Raw genomic sequence first — 21,190 nt, 5'->3', positions numbered from 1 at the left:
CCTATGCTTCTCACCCAATCACATTACACCCTATGCTTCTCACCCAATCACATGCCTGCTCAGCTACCCAATTCTCCATCAGGAGTCACAAGGAGACATGGTTTTCACTGTCACTTTGGACTTCATTCTTTGAAGTATTTTGTGCAACTAAAATGAGGGTGTGTATGTATTGTTTTGTCCCTTATTAGTCTTCTACTGCAGAGGTGTTTTCGTTTGGATGTGGAATGTCTTCCACAGCCCCACGGCTACAGCTACTACCTTGGTCCTCCAAGGTAAGACTCTTTGTAGGTAACAGAACATTTGAGAACTGGGACCTTATGATCTTTAGATTACTGGGCATGTACTCTTACACCCCGAGCCTTTCCCTCCTTTTTCTTAAACCTGCTTCTTGCCCACAAAATGAGCAATTTCGCTTCTTTGTGTGTTCCCCCCACCTCCCTCAATGATGCACTACCTTACCACAAGACCAAGGCAATCAGACTAGAAGCTCCAAAACTGTGAGACAAAATTAACCTTTTATCTTTATAACCTAGTTATCTTGAGTATTTTGTTATAGTGACAGAAAACTAGCCGACCTCAGTGCGTTGACCATGAGCCTAGCTATGAAGAAGACCTTTCCCTATACTGGAGAAGGTTCTTGGCCTGTGGTTTACATCACTGTGTTCAAGCACTGGGGGAAGCTCAGACTCAGTATGGCATCCAGAGTGTACACCTTAAGTAAATTAACACTGTCTTCTCCATAGGGCAAAATTGTTTTTAGGAATAATCATGAATTAAACCTAATAAATCATGACCAAAAAGACAGACAGTGACATTTTTTATTTATTACACTGCAAGCATGTGATCTTACCTGTGAATATAAGGTAAGAATATAGGATTGGGGAAATAGTTTAATGGTGCAATACTGAAAAAGTAAAATATATATTAAAAAATAGAAAAGGAACATTATATTGCTAGTTTTTCTCTTTTAAAAAAGTGCCTGTGTGTGGTTGACCTCTTACAGGAATGAACACAGCTCCTGCTCAGTCTCGCCATTGAAAATTGTAGCTACAAACAAAAACTCCATGTGATCATGATAGTTCATGTTTATAATTGTTGTATTGGCTTTCACCTTGAACTTACGGTTCAAAGGATATAATCTATGGTTTATGAGTGCAAATACACTAACTTGTGTCCTAAATTAGTTTGGATGATTGCAGACAGCTACAAACATGCTCCTGAGTCTACCTGTGATGAGGTAACTGCATGAGGAGTCATTAGGATTAAATTCATAAAAAGGATAGTGATTTTAAAAAAAAAAGGGCTCACTTGGGAAAGAGACCAAAATTGTTTTTAACTATGTTGGCTTGTGGTTTACACTTAAGCTTGTTGTAATTGTTAGAAACCTATTGCTTGGGATTTAGACCAGCAAAGGTATGTCCATTTGTGGAGATGTTGCAGTGGCAGCTTTGTTTCCGATCCCAGCATCTGGTGATAATCTAAGACTGACAAGCTTGAGCTCCTTGCACTCAGCCCTCGTCCCTAAAATCCAGCTGTCGAGGTCCAGCAAGATGGCTCACAGGGTAAAAGTCCCTGTCACTCAAGACTGACAACCAGAGTTCAAAACCCAAAAACCCCTGTGGCATGCGGGCACCCACACTCACATATCACATATACGTCCAAGCACGAATGTACACCCCCTCTCAATGAATGTTTAAGGGTAGATACCCAGTCCCCTTCTGGACGCAGATTAAGTAGAGAGCAGAGCAAAAGACGTCTCCAAGTTGCTTTAAAACGAGAGAAACAGAGTTGATGTCAGAAACTAAATGTTCAAAGTGGAGGTCGGGAAGGCTGCAGCGCAGTGGGCACCCAAGGCTCACTCTATGCCTCACCTGCTCATAAGAATTCGGTATTTACGGCCGGGCGTGGTGGCGCACGCCTTTAATCCCAGCACTTGGGAGGCAGAGGCAGGCGGATCTCTGAGTTCGAGGCCAGCCTGGTCTACAAAGTGAGTTCCAGGACAGCTGGGCTACACAGAGAAACCCTGTCTCGAAAAACCAAAAAAAATAAATAAATAAAAAAAAATAAAAAAAAATAAAAAAAAAAAGAATTCGGTATTTAATTTTCAATCCTTTGGTCCTGACAGATCAGGACCTTTGATCTCTGTAATTAAGTAGGGCAGGAACAAACAGGTGCCAGCTTGGATATCCTTCAGGAAGGGCTGGATCAATACAAGATGATGCCTGAAAACCTACTAAAAGCTCTTCCACCTCATTGAGTATAGCACATTAATAACAACCCCAAATTATGGCTGCTTATGAAATGTATGTACATTTAGGGTGGCAGTCAGTCTTTATGATGATGGTGGTGGTGGTGGTGATGATGACAATGATGATAACGGTAATCATAATAAGCCAGGCAGGCGAGTTCGAGGCCAGCCTGGTCTACAGAGTAAATTCCAGGACAGCCAGGGCTACACAGAGAAACCCTGTCTCTAAAAACCAAAATAATAATAATAATATAATAATAATAATAATAAAGGCAAATACAAGAAGTCACTAAGAGCAAAGTAGTTCATCTACTAGATGCCTTTTTGAGTTTCGGATGTGGCCACTTTTGAAAACCTTTCACAGATTTCCCAACTTATGATGTAACTTACAGTGCTTCAAAAATTACCTGCTCAGCAGGTGTTGAGCAGACCTAGATTTTTAGTTGTTATAACCACCATTTATAGGGCATTAACCATGTCCCAGCACTGTGTTAAGCTACATCTATAAAAGTAATAATAATAATTGTCCTTTGGGGTAAGCTTTACAAAGAGATAGTTCCCCGTCACAAATACGAACAACAGGCAGACAGAATAGCTTGAAGGAATTAGTCACCATCCCAGCCGATAGTTATAATCACGCCAAGTATGTGAGAGTCAGGAAATACCATGAGGTTAGGAAGATTACAAAGGAAGGCGATGACTGTAATTAGTAGCCTTTGAGTGACTGATATAATGCAATCACATAATTCATTTCCATCATTGAGGCTCTGGCTTTAGTCTCTTTGAGAATTTTAAGTGAGGGATGAGTCCCGCCCTCCACTTCCCGGGTCAGGATCAGCAGGGAGCCACAGGGCATGGCAGACAGTGTGGCCAACCTAAGGCTGTCTTGCCACCTGCTATCTGAGTGCTCTGCAACACTGCAAACTGTAGTAGATCATCTATGGGATTTGAAGAACTTTAAGAAATAACTAAGAAAGAGAACTTTATGATGACGCACTTAAACGCGACTCTTACAGGGCGCACACAGGATCTGGTGACAGGAAATGGGAATTTTTTTAATATGTTGCTTTGTGTTTGTTACTTGACAATTTCATACACATAAAAAATGGTATCTTGATCATATCTACCCCAGCTTAACTCCCTGGCTCCCAACATGTCTCTCCACTCTAAATGTCCTCCCTCTTTTTAATTCTGACCTACTAAGTCTAAGGAATACTGACGGTTGGAATGCCGACTGGCGTGGTCGGATTGATCTTGTGCCGGTCTCGTGCGGATAAATGCAGCTGACGTAAATTCATGAGTGCAAGGGCTGTGTCAGGTTCAGAAAACAGCATCTCATGAGACTCCTCCCTGTTCTCTGGCCCTTACATCCCACCCCACATACACAATGTTACCTGAGCCTTGGGAAGCAGGGGTAGTTAATATGGATGAAGATGAAATTTGAGTTTCCATCTACATCCAACTAGTTCTGAACTTTAGCAAGGCTACAGCCTCTTAGGTTACCGTGAGATGAAGATGGCGATTCTGCCCTCCCTGCCTGACTTGAGATAGAAAACCAGGTACCTCAAATTCAAAACTTCAGCTAGACAATTGTGGTGGCACTCGCCTACAATCCCAGCTAGCTGGGAGTCCAGGCAAAGAGGATGGAATGTTGCTTTGGCAACATCAGGCAATCCTATCTCCAAATAAAATATGTTTAAAAGTCTGGAGTCAAAAAATGGGCTTTATAATTGGACTTGTATCTTATGATAGAAAACTCGACACACATGCACAGGGTTCAATCCCACTAACAGGAAAGACAATTTTTTTCAAACTCAAAAGCCTTCTTAAAATTACTTCAAGTAAAGCAGTCTTTAGACTTTTGGAAATTTCTGCTGTATGAGAAACTGGCTTGGTTATTTTGCTGTCGTATACTGTCATGTTCCACTGGACTAACCTCAGAAGATGGAAGACCAATGGCAAACAGGAAAGCTGGGCTAGACTCTCACAATGTCTCAGTGCCACAAAGTAGCCTGAGAGTGATGCAGGGTTAGGGCAAAGATGTGGTAGCCAAAGTGAGGGAGAAGAGGATGGGTGTTTCCAACTCTAAGAAAATATCCTGGCCAGGAACCAACCCTAGGCCTTGGGATCCCAGAAAAGCATCTGTCCCATGCCATCGGGACAACCCCTTGAGGCATAGGACTTGGGGAGCTTTAGGACAGCCCTCAGCCTGGAGAGCAAACTCAACATCGGAACTGTGTTTACTTAGGTTATGGGGAAGAGGTAGGCTACACAGGGAGTCCATATTTGCTCAGGCCTCAGAGTTTATTAGTTAGATTAGAAAGCAGTTTGCTTACCCGGTCAACCACTCTAGCTTTCTCTCTGCTTGGGATTTATACAAATTGTGTCCTGGGTCCGTTAGTTTGTGTAGCTGGAGGGAGAGAATCATAGTGCATTGGTGTGGGTGAAGTGGAAACTTAATGGCTTGGAAAGTCAGTTGTGTTGGATGATGTTTTGCTAGGGCAAAAAAACGTGGAGGAATGTTTCATTGAAGTGAGCACAGGTGAAAGACTAAAGCAGACTTGTGAAGGAATGTTACACTGAAGCAGATACAGGAGAGAGGATGATCTGCTAAAGCAAGTCTGTGAAAGGACACGTGATGAGGGATTCTTCACTAACAAACGGCACGCATGTATTGGTCTGCCTTACACTGCATAGCTGAGCTCCATTTGTTGGGGCTCCATAGAGAGAAACGCACCAAAAACATCTGGTAGTGTGCTGCAGCTTCTTGCCACTTCCAGCAACTCGGGCTGATTGGCAGAGTGATGCCAGCTGAGACAGACAGACATGCTCAGGCAAGACTCATGGAAGACAAGTGGTGTTTTGGAGGGAGTATAACAAGGACTCGACGGACAGTGTCAGAGGCTGAGCTAGGCTTGCTTACAGAGGGAGCTGGGCAATGCACTTGTAGGTTGCTGATCTTTGCTTTGCTGAGAGAGGCACAGCCCAGAACTTCTCCTGGTGTCCCTCCTGGTCCCTCCTGCTGACTTGAGCTGGGACTGAGGCCTGGCTGTCTCTGCTAGGTAGTGCTGCTGCTGCTGATTTGTATTTGTTGGTGTATCTGTGAAGTGTTTGTGAGGGGATTGAGCTGCCACTGCTGACACCTGTGAACTGAACTGTTGATTTCCTGACAATGCAGATAGAACTTTCTCTAATGAACCATTTCTAAGCAGGTCCACTTCCCCTGTATCCTTTCTTTTCTACTACCTCTGGTTGGCGATGGGCTAGAAAGGAGATTAGAGCAATTAAGAACAGTCATTAAAAGTAGGCTTTGGAAAAATTAAAGTTGCAAGAGGGTCTCTCTATCGACGATTTCAAATAATCTATTTCAGTTAATCTAGGGTTTCCCACATACATTACCTAAACAATCTAGTTAAGATGAAAGGAGTCAGCCATCATCTTAACCCCATCCCTGACCTTTGCTTGTAGGACTCTGGACCTCATTCTCACTTCCTGAATTTGATTTCGTAAAAATTATCATGACCTAGAAAATCACTAAGAGCATCAGCAGACACTGGCTCTGTGGTTATCTGTGCAGCTCACGATCATGTCCTCACCCTGAGGCTAGTGCTCAGCTTCTTGCCACCCAAGTCCTGCACCTGTAAGTCAGGTCACTCATGACGCCTTTTACGTGGTGTGCTTCTCCTAATTCTTTCATTGCTGTGACAAAATACCTGACAGAAATAGCGTCTAAAGAATAAAAAATTTATTAAGGCTCCTGATGTCCTTTATTGCTTAGGCCTTGTAAGGGCAGAGCATCCTTGCTGTGTAGATATAGGGTGAGAACAACTCACTTCATAGCCAACCTGGGAGCAGAGAGACGTAGCATACCTCTGGAATAATTCTCAGTGACTCACTTCCCTGACCTAGACTGCATCACCTGGAGGCTCCACAATCTTCCACAACAGCGCCCATTACAGATCTGTAACAGCTACCAGTTAGATGTATATGAAGTAATTAACACAGTGCCTAGGTAAATAGTAACCATGATCTATTATCATTCATAAAATACAATACTCTGGGCTGGATTCAGCTCAGGAGTAGAGAGCTGGTTTAGCAGGCATTAGACCCTCAGATCGCCACCACCACCACCATCATCATCATCATCATCAATGAAAGCAAAAGCCACTACTAGACAACTATTTCTTAAAACTCTTTTTTTTCCTCCTAATCCACAGGTAGTGGGTGAACCCACACTTAGTAAACACAGGACAACAGGATTTTTTGCTTACAGGAACCTTCTACGTGTTTGCCAGATCTCCCAACTCTGGAAAGCAGAAGTAAAATCATCAGAATATCTATTCAAACAGATTCCATGCAGGAGAAATGCTTGCCCAAGGCTTTCCATTCTGAGTTCTGATACTGATTTTCAGCTTCTTGGCGATTCCAGCCCCTTGCGAGCACATGATGTAAGAATTCTTTAACATCTGACCTTCTGAGGACAGCAAGTGATTTTCTTAGGAACAAAAGAACTACTTTCTGTTACAACTAGTTTAGCTTACCTTCACGGTGAGTGTGCGTGTGTATGTGTGGTGTGTGTGTGTGTGCATGTATGTGGTGTTTATGTGAGTGTTGTGTGAGTGTATGTGTTGTATGTGTGTGGTGTGTTTGAGTATGTATGGTGTGTGTGACTGTGAGCATGTGTGTGTTTGTGTGGTGTTTAGTGAGCGTTGTGTGTTTGTGTGTGGTATGTGTGAGGTGTATATGTGTGTATGTATATGTGGTGTGTATGTATGTTGTGTGTGTGCACAGGTATATGGTGTGTGTTTATGTGGTATTTATGTGAGTGTTGTGTGAGCATGTCTGTGTATATGTTTTGGGTGTAAGTGTGTGAGTGTATGGATATAGCAAGTTTCCTGCTAAAAACCAACTTTTGAGGCCCACCCTTGAGTATGAGGTCCCAAAGCCAAATGGTTTGCTCTACCATCCTTTGTCTTTTGGGGTCCATTTGCATGTTCTTGTATGAATGATCCTGAAAAAGCCTCTCTGACAGAAATGTGGACAAACTAATAGATTTTAGTATGGGGGGCTAACATGAAGGTATTAAAAGCAACAGGCCCCCCTCTCTCTATCTCTCTCTCTCTTTCAAAAAAAAACTATCCAACAGAAAACTTGAGTGAAATTTGGAAAACTAAGTGCCTACCTTTATATGGAACACAAGTATATCTGTGGGTCCTGAATCAAAGGTGGAAATCAGGGCTGGAGACAAAGCATTTACTCTAGGCCCACCTCTTCCTCTTGTACTCCAAGGAAGGTCTGTCAGTTCATCTTCTGTACTTGATTGGTTCTTTTTGGACACCAACAGTGGAAGACCTAAGTTCAAGGAGCAATGGGTTTGGGGGCCCAAGAGTTTGGAGAAGCGCCACAGCCAAATCTGATCTGATCTATCCCTTTCTCAGGGTCTTTTATTGAGATCCTGGCGCCCCAGCTGCCCTCTGTCCACAGCGAAGGCTTAAGTGAGTACTCAGAAAGTTCTCCTCTCGGGCTGCTCATCCATTGCATTCTTAGGAAGCACACACTCACCATGCTAGTGTGAAACTGGCTCCTGTGGACCGTTTCCCCAGAATGTGTGAGACAAAGGTCTCGAATCTAAGGAGTAGATTAAAATCCCCTTGGTTACTATAAAACAATCACACACTGTGTTAAAACCCGCAAGTGAAACTGTGAACCTGTATAGTCAGAGGTCTGTTGTGGTCTAAGTCCAGAACGTGTTTTCCAGGTGAGTTTGGTATGTGAATGTGAAGAGCTCCGGGGGAACTGGGGGGGGGAGGTCGGGGGCGGGGCAAGGCAGGGGCAGGGGAAAGTGGAGCACCATGTGGACTTTGTGGAGCACCATCTGGGTTTTGTGGAGCACCATCGGGCTTCCTTTATGCTCCTTCTAACTGCTGTTCTCAAAGAGCACTTTCTTCTGCTCCACCTCCACCTTACTCACTAGTCTCCACCTCTCAAATATTGTCTTAGCAACCGTTTACTGATTAACTCTACCCAGCTGAACAGGCCAGCATCAAGGCTGCCGCCGCTGCCGCCGGAATTCAGCCTTCTGCCATAGCCTCACAAAGTGCCCAGGTCAGAAAGGATTGTACAGGTCATCCGGTCCAAACTCCTCTCCATTCCTAGGAGATGTGTGCCAGCAAACTTCCTGAGAAGGTAACTCATGGTGGCTGTGGACATCTGGCCGAAAGAACCAGTCTTGAAGAAACAGAATTAAGAAGTGGTTAGGAGACAAAGCACACGGGGACAAACTCACCGCCTGCGTAACACTCCTCCCACTGACAAACTGTGTGACCACTGATAGCTGCACATTGAACTTTATACCTCAACCCAACCCAAACACTAGAGGGGCAGCCATGTTATAGCTACCAAGTCAAAGTTATAATCAGTGTGGTGAGTGTCTGTACTCCGGCTAGCTCCAGCCCCAGAACTCCATGTCAAGGACATGACTGGTTCTTCCTTTGTACACCGAAGCCCAGCCTATCACCTTATACCCAACACACAATTTTTGTGTTGCTTTGTGTAGCTACACTGAGTTGTGTGAGCTGTACTGAATGTTACAGAATTCATTAGGAGTGAGAAAAATACAAAGCATGGGAAACATGACATGAAATTTGGGGTGAGGATGGAGAGGTGGCTCCACAGGTAAGTGTACCAGCTGTTCTTCCAGAAAACCTGAGCTTGTGACTCATACCCACCTATAGCTCTTGTTCTAGAGAATCTGATAAGGTCTTCTGGCCCCTGTGGGCACCAAGCATGCAAGCAAACACTCATATAGATGAATTTTTTTTTTAAGATAAAACCCAGGATGACTAAACCACCTCCCTCCCCAACCTCCTTGGGGTTCCTCTGTCTGGAGAAATCTGTCCATTCACGAGAAGGGCAGTGAAGATGCCAATCCCATCCGAATACAGTTTTATAATGGTCCATGTGCAGTCGAAGGCAAGCACTATGCTAAATTCACACAAGGAATCGACACGCCTATGACGTGCCTTCTCCATGGAGTAACAGCAATGTCAGAGATCAGAGATCTAGCGGTAGTGTCTGGTTCTGTGAAAGGAGAAAAGTTCGTGTTGGATTTTATCTTACTTTATTTTTTATTTTTTTTAAAGATGTATTTATTTTATTTTATGTATGAGTACACTGTAGCTATAGATGATTGTGAGTCATCATGTGGTTCCCGGGAATTGAATTCAGGCCCCACTCGCTCCAATCGGCCCCGCTTGCTCTGGCCCAAAGGTTTTATTTATTATTATAATATCTAAGTGCACTGTAGCTGTCTTCAGACACACCAGAAGAGGGCGTCCGATCTCATTATGAATGATTGTGAGTCACCATGTGACTGCTGGGATTTGAACTCAAGACCTTAAGAAAAGCACTGAGTGTTCTTAACCGTTGAGCCACCTCTCTGGCCCCCTTGTGTTGGGTTTTAAATGCTGGATTTTGATATTGATATTTAGGTAGAAAAAGGAAAGAGCTGTGAGGACACAGCAGGACAGAGAGATGTTCCTACTGGTCTAGAGGCGCTTCAAAGAGAAATGCCGTGCTGGGTGTGGTGGCACACACCTTTAATCCCAGCACTCTGAGGGCAGAGGCAGGTAGATCGCTGACTTCAAGGCCAACCTGGCTATAGACTGAGTTTCCAGGCCAGCCAGGAATACATGGTTACAGCCTTCTCTAAAACAAACAAAAAGAATACAATGTACTGTCAGGGACAAGAGACAAATTAGATAAGAAAGGAAGAGGCCGGAATGTGGCAATTTAGAAGGTCAGAGTTGACCTTGGCAGAAGAATCCTGAGTGTGGTTTCTGGGAAAAGAACAGATTGCAGAAACTACAGAGTGGGCAGAACTGCACGTGGGAACATCCTTCCAGGTGAGAAGATCTAGTGTTTCTTCATAGGGAGAAAACAAAACGTCCTCTACACAGACAACCATCCACTCCCCATCTCCTATGCAAGGGTTTGTATTTGAAGATTTATTTATACTTTTTATTGAGATATATGTGTGTGTATTTGTTTATCTTTGTATTTGTCTCTATGTGTGTATGTGTGTGTGAGTTTGTCTGTGTGTGTGTATTTGTATTGTGTGTCCGTGCCCGCTGATGCCCTCAGAGGCCAAAAGAAACTGTTAAATCCCTTGCAGCTAGAGTTACAGACAGTTATAAGCATCCTGGTGTGGGGACCAGGTGTGTTGCTTGCATGTGTATCTGTGAGAGGGTGTCAGACCATGTGCTGCCATGTGGGTGCTGGGAATTGAACCTGGATCCTTTGGAACAGCAGCCGGTGCTCATATCCAAAGAGGCTTCCTCTCCAACCTCCCCGGCCCTGATTATTATTTTAATAGACTATTTTTTAGAGCAGTTTTAAGATCACAAATGGAATGGGTGGTAGAGGTTTTCCACATGCCCTGGTCCTCACTTGCATGGTCCGTCCCATTATCAACAACCTGACCAGTGTGCTCTGCTACAGCGGAAGAACCTATGCTAACATACTCTTCTCCTTCCAAGTTCACTTCCCACCAGGGAATGACATAACACATATTTCCTGGGCTTAGAAAATATATATATAATGGTGATACATACACTGTAGATGATACATCTCCCTTTGGGTCCATGGCTTTGAACACGGGCTCCACTGTGTTTGAAGTTTTTAGAAACCTTAGAGGAAGGAAACCAGGCTTTGAGAGTTAGATGCCCACGCTACTCAGGCCCAGGCTTGCTGCTCCTGGCTCCCCTGAGATTGGGGGTGAGGGGGTGTGCATGTTCCCACTGCCATGAGCTCACCATGCTTTCTCCATGATAGACTGTACTCATTCAAAACGAAGGCTGTGTGCAGGGACAAGTAGGCACACAGAGGTGCTCCAAACTGGCCATTTGTGCTTCAGGAGCTCAGAGGAGGGGCCCGAGGGAAGTGACAAACAGCCATAGTGATGCACTCTTGCAATCCCAGCACTCAGGAAGCTAAGGAGGGAGAACCTCGCACTCAAGGCCAGCCGGAACTACATAGAGAGATACTATCTCAAAAGATAGAGTCGGAGTTGGGTGGGAGGGAGGGAAGGAAATCAAACAAACAGATCCTGATATGAGTTTCCGACTTGCGACAGGAGTCTGTTGGGTCTCAGAAAATGAAACACCCAAGCACAGCCCTGGGACAGGCTGAGTATTTTATGAAAGACAGCTGGAAGGCCTCGCTAACCTCCCCTTGTCTCCCCCTGATCCCCAAGCTCAGCAAGGAGTTTCCCCCTGAAATTACTTTACCAGACCCAACAAAAGGGCAAGGTTGCCTTCTGTCTCCTCCCAGGCTCCTCCAGTAGCCAGGAAAAATTAAACTCAAAAGACAAAGAAAAGACCGTCTCCACCTCTAGGCAGCCATTGTCACCACAAGACAGCCTGTTCTTCAGCCCGTTCAACTTCCTGAATCATTTACAAATCATTATTTGTTCTTTAAGTCCATTCAACAATCAACTTGAAAATCATATACTACTCCCCAAATTTAACCCCTGGCTTAGTTTGATTTCTAATGTTGTGATAAACACTGTATCCAAAAGCAACTGGGGGAAAGAGCGTTTATTTCATTTTGCACTTCTACCCCACGGTAGGACAGCGTTGAGAGAAGTGCAGGCAGGGACTCAAGGAAGCAACATGAAGGCAGAAATGAGGGAGGGTAAAGCTGCTTACTGGCTTGCTTACCCACAGGCTTGCTGTTCAACTACCTATCTTATATAATAGCCTAAGCCCAACTGCCTAAGAATGGAACCACCCACAGTGGGTCTTCTACACCAGTTAACAAACAAGGAAATGCAATCCAATGCAGACCAGTGTTCAGTTGAGACTGCCTCTTTCCAGACGGGTGTCACTAGTTGTGTCAAGCTAAGAGCTGATTAGCATAAATTTCTTTTCCCCTCCCCCTGTCCCTGTGGAAATACAAATGGCCGGGTCTCATCCGATTGTTGAGTTCCCCTTCTGCGGCGCCTTCCACGTTCGTGAGTTCGTATCTCCCCTCTCCTTCACTCAGGCTTCTGTCCGTTTGCTTCGGAGACCCCCCCAGCCCCCGCGCGCGCGCCCCCGCTCAGGATGAGGCTCTCCCCACTAGACACCAGAGCAGCCTTTCAAATTAGGTCAGGCGGCTTCCTAACTTAAACACCTTCCTGTATGCTCCCTGATGTTCCTGCTTCCGGGAGCGAACTCACATTCCTTAGTTCAGCTTATCAGCCTTCCACGGCTGCCCTTTCCTTTCTTGCATCACGTTCTGGCATCACGTTGGCTTCTGGAAAGCTCATCAGACTGCCATGTTGTTTCACATTGCTCTGCACCCCACTCTTCATTTGTTTTTCTTCAAACACCTGCTTCCCTTCTTTGCTTAATAAACAGGGAGGGGTAAGTCTCTCCCTCTACCCTCTGGAGGGTCGCCCAAGCAAACGGACCCCTCTGGAGGAAAGAGAGAGAGAGAGAGAGAGAGAGAGAGAGAGAGAGAAGTAAGCAGCTTTCTATATGAATGAAGCGGGTAATTCGTGAGGCTCTTGGAAATGCAGGTGCGGCTCTACCAGTCATTTCCAGAGCACGCGTGAACACTATCACCATCTCTGGAAGCACGAACCCGTTAGAGAGGAGCGGTGCATCAGCGGCGGTAAGTAGCCACTGAGCAGTGTATGCAGCCGCCGTCACTATAGAAAGAGAACTTGTCTAAGGCCTTAGGAAACACCAAGATGCCCTTTGCCCACACTTTCCTAGCCATTTCACTCCTAGGCTCTTCCATTCTTCCCCATTTGCCTTCAGCACCCACTGGGCACACCTGTCAGGGCCAAGGGAAGGCAGCACACTGTCCCTTCCCATGAACCCATGGACAGCAGTCCTTTCCAATTTAAATGCTGAATTGGAGTGGTGGGAAGGGCTGTCCCTTGCCATCCCTCCCTCCCCCAACCTGCTCACTGCTGGAGGACTTCCCACCAAAGAGGAAATCTGCTGCTTTCTGCCAAGAGTCCAAAACCCCAAGGAAGTCTTGTAGATAGCAGACCTTTGACCTGCTAGACTTGGCTCTGCCTTTGGACTGTTTCCAGGGCAAAGGGGAAACTCCTCCTAGGAGAGACTTTTTGTCCTTGAGCAAGACACCTCTAGGGAAACTCCAAAATGAGTGGTCAGGTTTTTGTGGCCTCATTTTCTATTTTGTTCTGTGTACTGGGTCAATGGAAAAATATCTCTCCCTCTCCTCCCTCTCCCTCCCCGTTTCCCTCCCTCCCTGATTCTTCCCCTTCTCTGGCCTCCCCCCAAACAAAAGAACAGGGAAAGAACAGGTGTTCTGTTGGCTTTTCCTTTGTGTTCTCCTCTCCAGTTTTGCATCAGGAAATAGAGCAGGGATCCTCTCTTCACTTCCTTGTCACCAGAGATTCTCTTTCACAGGTGAAATGTCAGGCACTCTTAAGTTTGCATATGCCCTCTTGAGCTTACGTCAGACCTTTAGGCTAGTATTGTGTAAAAGTGAGACTTCTGCTGCTGAGGCAGAGTTCTCAGGGAAGACGGACAGGTGGGAGGAGCTGGTGGGGCATGAATTGGCATCATTGGTCAGCCGTGACAATAATGATAAAAAAACAAATCAACTGGTTCACCAAAACTCAAGAAGCAGGAAGAGAGAAGTAGCCAAAGAAATGTGTGTAAGAACAGGACCATGAGCCAGGCATTGGTGGCGCACGCCTTTAATTCCAGCACTTGGAAGGCAGAAGCAGGCAGATTTCTGAGTTCGAGGCCAGCCTGGTCTACAGAGTGAGTTCCAGGGCAGCCAGGGCTATACAGAGAAACCCTGTCTTGAAAAAACAAACAACAACAACAAAGAATGGATCTGTGAGAGGTACGTCACAGCCTCTAAAAAGGAAACACCAGCTTTTCCTTTGCTGTTATAGCATGGAATTGCTGAAAGGGGACATTCTTGATGGACCACTTCCCTGGTGGAAGCACTAAGGAATCTTTCACCCTTCTCCTTGAATCTTTGGTTTGTTCACTCAGTGAATACCACACCAACCCGCATGTGCTAAAACCCAACAGCATCTTCCAGACCTCCATAGAGAACCCAACCCACGGAGAACCCAGATGCTATGGTTATAGAAGCAGAGTTCACAAGGCTGTGAGACCCCAGGTCCCTCTCAAGGCCCGCCTGAGTACAACATTCCAATGGTGTCCATGAGGAACTGCAGGTGTTCAGGTCCCTTGTGCAGAGTGGTATAGTCATTGAATATAACCGGTGTATATGTCTCCATACATTGCATATAATCTACTTACATCTGGAGTGTTTTCACCTCCAGATGACTTATAATGCCTGATATAGTCTAAGTGCAAAATGTCAATAGTTATTATATTATTCTATTTGGGGCATAGTGTCAAGAAAAAAAGCTGTGCACATCAAACCTAGTCTCTCATTTCCTGCTGCTTATTTCAGATCCATGGTTGATTGAATCTGTCCGTTAAGAACCCGAATCGGCAGGGATTGTCAGCACTTCTCTCGGCCACCAGTCATCAGGACCGTGGCTAAATTAACAAAGAAGAAATCTAGAGCAAGACAGCACTGACTTCAGTTCTGGGCCTGGTGTCTGCAGTTTTTATAACCTTGCCCTTGACAGTCAAAGGACATCCCATCTACACAAAAGCTTTCTCCTTGAGTCAAGAAGGAAGCGAGTCTGACAGTAGCTCTTCCAACTGACCAGAAAAGAAGCACTTCCCAGAAACCACTAGTGAGCTTCCACTTGACACTCTGGCTGAAACCCTGTGATTCAGGCATGATTGACTTATGTTATTTCATTTATATCTTCAGAAACACCAGAAAAGGCATCGGACCCCATTACAGATGGTTGTAAGTCACCATGTGGTTGCTGGGAATTGAACTCAGGACCTCTTGAAGAGCAGTCAGTGCTCTTAACCACTGAGCCATCTCTCCAGCCCCAGAAGATGCTTTCTAGCCTCCAATATGGAGACATCAAGGTGAATCCGTAGAGGTCATAGTTGGTCTCCATCTGGATTTTGACTCCTGGAGGAGACTGAGATACAATCTGCTTCTGTTTCTTTACTATGCATGTGTCCCTATTTCAATGTATTTTAGTGTCACTTGGCCACTTCCCGCTGAACTCAGCGACCAGTCAGATTATGACACACAACTTTGTTCCCATCTAAAATAATAGATTAGTTCTATTCGCCCCACCTCCAGGTCCTCTTCAGATCTCCCAATATACCTAAAGTTTCTTTGGTTTACATAAAAGTCCTATCTAATTTGCTCCCTAGGGGAGACCTACCACAATAGTAAAATTGCACATTTCCACAGGGATTTACCCTAAACTGTTAATGAGTTGTGACTTCCCTGTCTGTACAGCCAGACAAAGCTGCTGCACCCCAAGCAGGTAGACAGAATTTGAACCAGATGGTTCAAGGCAGGGAAACGGGCTTAGCAGATCATTCCCAACACCTCCGTGTGTTGACTGAAATCCGTAAGGGGATGGCAAAACACCGCCCTTATTTTCTCAACAAACTGTGCACCTTATTGAATATTAAATAAAAAGCTGAACAGAGGAGAACTGGCTCTGGGTTTTCTTTCCTTGTCATTAGAACCATAAACTTGGCTGCTAGTTTCAACGAATCAATGGAGTGTGTGTGTATGGAGAGAGAGAGAGAGAGAGAGAGAGAGAGAGAGAGAGAGAGAGAGAGAGAGAAGAGAGAGAGAGAGAGNAGAGAGAGAGAGAGAGAGAGAGAGAGAGAGAGAGAGAAGAGAGAGAGAGAGAGCTAATCTCATATCACTGAAGGACTTTCCGGCAATCCCACTACTACACATTGAATAAATCAGAAGTGGCAAGGGTGTGTGTAATTTCCATGAATTCCTATATGGGAAGCAAATCCCCTTTTGCCCGATTTTCCAATTTCAACAATAAATTACCCAAGCCTCTGATCCTCACTGTGAAGCCAGCTCCATTAAAAGCAGGGTGAATGCAAATTGAGGCATTTCCTAGCTCTCAACACCCCCCACCCCACCCCCGACAGCCAGTTTCATTAAAGCCAAATTTGGTTCCAGAGTAAACCAGTATTTACAGATTGGGGGGGGGGGGAATGGGAATCCGGTTCCGGTAATTAAAAGGATTTTGTAAATCTTGTCCTCTGTGTTCGAACACTTGGGTTTTAATGGTTAATTAAAGATGTCTTAATCATCCTTTGAGAGAAATTTGAAAAAGAAAAGATTAGGGACCAGCCACAAAGACACCACTGACACCACTGAAGTTCTGAAATTCCTGTCCTAGGAACCAGGGTCTCTCTTTACCTCATCGGCACGTAGACTTTGTCTTTACTTTTCTTTGAACAAAAGGGTTGTCCTGCGCGCTCACAGCTGCTCCACAAGCCCCAGCCAGCTTTCGAGTCACCCACACACCACTGCCCTTGGAGCTAAGGGCACAGATGTCTGGTTCCTATGGCTTCCCAAGCTGTGACTGAAGACAAAGTCAAACTCGTTGAGCAGGCAAACAGACAGATGGACAGATGGAGAGACAGATGGGGCGTGTGTGTGTGTGTGTGTGTGTGTGTGTACACACACACACACATTAACTTAAGCAAGTGTCTTTCCTATCCAATGGTTTTTGATTTGGTTTGGTTTAGTTTTATTTTGTTGTTGTTTTTTAAGGTAACATAATGAACCAATTGACAGGTCAGCACCCCTGTGCTAGGTACTGGAAGGGGACACCAGAGACTATATATCAGAGCACTCCTTGCTCAGGACTGGAATTTAAGACAAACACTTTGTGGCTAATGGTGCTACAAACCCCCCCACACCCCCATAACACACACACACACACACAAGACACACAGGAGAGGACAGCCCAGGGCCATGTAATACTGCAGGACAGGGACACACCATACGCCCCAACTCTGTGTCCCCCTTGAGAGTGAGTCCAGCTGGCTTTGGCTGGAGAGAAGAAGCAGACGTCTGGAGAACAGTAATTCCAGACAGTGAACAGGACACACAGCAGGAAAAAGCGATGCCTGCCTTTAAGAGTCTGTGGCTCCAGCAGCCAGAGCCCAGGGCTTGGCAAGAGTGAGATCTAGAGAGAAAGGCTGGCCTGGTCAGCCAAGGTTACGTACGGCTGGGCTGTGACCAGATAGCCCAAGTGAGCTGCAAGGCCACTCCTGTTGTGTCTGACAAAGTGTGGCAGGAAGGAGCACCTCAGCGGGCCCTGCCAAAGTGTCCCCCGGAGGAATCAGTCATGCTACAGACCTAATATAAAGAAGGTTTATTAGTGGGCTGGGAAGGGGACCTGCAAAAGGGGTAGAGGCAGAGAAAGGAAGGGGGACAGAGAAGACTAGAGAGAGGAATGAGGAAAGGACCAAAGAGGGGAAGAGGCGGCAGGGACACATGAGGTTAGAGGAAGAGAGAGGGAAGGGAGGGAAGGGAGGGAGGGGGAGGTGTGAGAGAGAGAGGGAGACACAGAGGTCTCCAGTGGTCTTCTTATAAGCCTGGCTCCTGTCTCATACCTGGAGGGCGGAGACACAAGCTGTTGCTAGGTAATGGCTGGGCAGAGTCTAGAGGAATTGCTAACAGCTCCCCTAGGGCTTCTGTATGGATGTCTGTGCCTGGAAAGATTCACCCTAAGTTGGTCATTTCTTCATGATAATGAACTGCCAGATCCTCAACTTCTATATAGCCATTTTTTTCTAAAATTTCCTAATGGGCCAGCAAGATGCCTTGGTAAATAAAGGCACTTGCCAGGCAAGCTTGGTGACCTGACTTGGATCCCTAGAACCCATGTAATGACGGAAGGAGAGAACAAAATCGGCAGAGCCATCTTCTGATCTTCACGCAAAGGCCATAAAACACTCAGACCCTCTACCATTATGTCTGTCCACAACAGCAATGACAAATAAATAAAAATGTAAACACACCATAGAACTTCAAGATGACAAAAACTACACTTTAAAACAGAAAGCCACAGCCTGTTCTCAAAGGTCCTTGAGCCCAACCAACTCTTCCCATCTGTCCATTACCTTGCTTTCTTACTGTGAGGTGGAAGCTCTGGAGGTAAAACTAATTAGTGACATTTAAATGCAGTCACCAGTGCTTTATAGTTAACACTCTAGGTTGAAATTCTATTTGAAAAAAAATTTTTTTTTACTCAAAAAATGTTTTATAGAGTATTTCAGTTATTGTCAGTTCTTGCTCTATCTCAAGTTATAATGTTTGGTTATAATGTCAAGTTATAATATTTTCTAACTAACAAGAAAAAAGTAAACTTTAAACCTGTATCTAAGATGCACTAAGGCCCAAGTTAAAACTCCAGCACTGAACACCAAGCCTATAGCCCTGTCACACCCGATGGGAGCACAATCAGGAGGCTAAAGTCCCCCTTAGCTACATTGAGTTTGAAGCTAGCCTGGGATGTATGAGATGTATGAGGATGCAGTTTGCCTGGGACATCTGTAGGAATCTGTCAGTGAAATAAGATGGAGAGGAAGGGACATGTGGTTGAACTTGATATTCAACAACAAGAGAGGTCCTTTAATATGCTAACATACACTGAGACTCTCAAGAAAAAGGAGCTACGCTATTCATAAATTTTGACCATAGAAGGCACCACCAAGGGATAATTTGGAATTGTTTATTCCTCCTCTTAATTATCTTATCACCACCAACCCCTAAAAGTGAAAAATATGAGTTTCAGGTCTAGCCTGGTCATGTAGGCTCACCAGTAATTTGGACACAATTGCTGACAAAAATGTCTTCTGAGAATAAAGTTCTAGAATGGCACTTCAAATTCACTCTGACCGTCTTAATAAACACAGAAGAAAATCCTTGAAAAGAAGACGGCATCAGACTCATGACATGTCTCTTCATTTTCTTCAGAATTTCCATCTGTGGCTGGGCGTTGGTAGAGAACGCCTTTAATCCCAATACTCAAAATGCAGAAAATGATTGAGCTCTGTGAGGTCAAAGCCACCCTAGTGTGCAGAGTGAGTTCCAGGACAGCCAGACTCTGGGGTCCTTAAAAACCTTGCTATTCAGCCAGGCAGTGGTGGTGCACGCCTTTAATCCTAGCACTTGGGAGGCAGAGGCAGGTGGATTTCTGAGTCGGAGGCCAGCCTGGTTTACACAGTGAGTTCCAGGACAGCCAGGGCTACACAGAGAAACCCTGTCTTGAAAAAAAAAAACAAAAAAAAAACCCAAAAAACAAAAAAACCCTTGCTACTCAGTATGGAGCACTGCTGAATGCTACTGTAATGAGCTTCTCCAGCACAAATGCCCTTCAGCCCCTCCTACCTCCCTGTCTCTGCCCTCTCTCCTCTCTGAAACGATGAGTGATTCTGACACGGCCTTCCATGGCCCCAAGAGTAGAGGATTTGGAAAATGGTCCTTTGCTGGTATATGAACGCATCATTTAAATGAACTAGGATTCCTTTTGCCAGATGCAAGGCCACAGCCTAGAAGCGTCCTTTGTTGTTGCTCATGTGGCATTAGTTTGCAGCTAAACAGTTTCCAAGCCACTGTCTCTTGTCTTGACCTGGGCTTTCTCAAGGGCATGCATGCACTGTGTACGTCTTAACTCCTTAGTTCTCATGGCCAGCGTAGAGAGTGACATGAGGCAGACCCTCACAGTAAATGCTTGCTAAGTCTCTGAGTGAAATGCTGAATGAACGAATTCAAGACCTGGATTTGTCTTTCGGATGCAGAGGCTTGAGACAGTCAGAGAAACATGCTAACAGTACCTGTTGGTTGCCATGACCGATCTGACAGCATCATCGACAGCTCCTGTATTTTCTACATACTTAACTCTCTGTCAGATGATGATGATGGCTACATTTTCCCACTATTTTTCTTTTCTGCTGTTTTAAAAACCAAACAATAGAAAATGGGAGGTAGCCCAGTGAGTCAAGTGACCACTGTGTAACACTGACCTGAGTTCAGAATTTCAGCACCTACATAAAAGCTGGGGTGGTACTATACCTGGAACCCCATTTATGGAGAGGCAAAAACAGGCAGCCCCCCGAACTTGCTGGCTCGGTACTCTAGTGGAAATTGTGAGCTTCGGGTTCAATGAGAGATTGTCTTGAAAAATATGGTAGAAAAACAACAGAGGAAGACACCCCCCCAAAAACCACTAGCCTCTACACATGCAAACACACACACACACACACACATACGCACATGCACACATACATATACACACATGCACACATGCACACACACACACACACACACACACAAATACTTCCTGCCTTTACTCTCTGATGTTGCTCTGATTAAATTTCTTCCTTGGCAAAAAAAAAAGAGAGAGAGAAAATTTTTTGTGTTTTGCTAATTTTTTTTCTATACTTTGTCCCCAAAGTCTTGGGTCTAAAGCCCTTCTGGCCCTTGAACTTATAGTGAGTTAGTTCAGCCTCTTCCTCAAGTGCTGCCCAGTGCTGTCTTGGGAACCATTTCTAGTGCCTTGCTAAGCTCTAACCCTGGACAAACTAACTCCTCCACCTCTGCTCACCTTGACTTCCAATTTTGCAGATGAAAACCCTGGGTGCCAGGTTCTCCCTGGGTCCTTGTCCTCACCCTCTGGGGTGCTGTGGGAACCCTCCATGTTGCTGCCCATTTCAGATCGGACGCTCTTCCAGTTATTCCATCCATCAGTGCCTGGGACCACACATGGAGACTTGTGCTTTATCGGGGTTTGATTTTTCCCTCTGGTTCTGCTACTGATGTGCTAAAATGCTAGGGATGAGGTACTGAACTTGTCTCTGTGAGTATAAAGCAGGGATTTCAAATGTTTGGCATACATTGCCGCCTTGGGGAACAGCTCCCAGGATGAAAGTCTGTAATCCTAATAAACAATTTATTCTTGCAGATCTGTATTGGCAGAAGCAGTGCCTTTTTTTTAGACAGGAGTTTTTTGTAGAACCTGAGCTGTCCTAG

The sequence above is a fragment of the Mus caroli genome, chromosome 13 (assembly GCF_900094665.2).
Source record: "Mus caroli chromosome 13, CAROLI_EIJ_v1.1, whole genome shotgun sequence".
Taxonomy (NCBI): Eukaryota; Metazoa; Chordata; class Mammalia; order Rodentia; family Muridae; genus Mus; species Mus caroli.
This window is presented reverse-complemented; position numbering follows the sequence as displayed.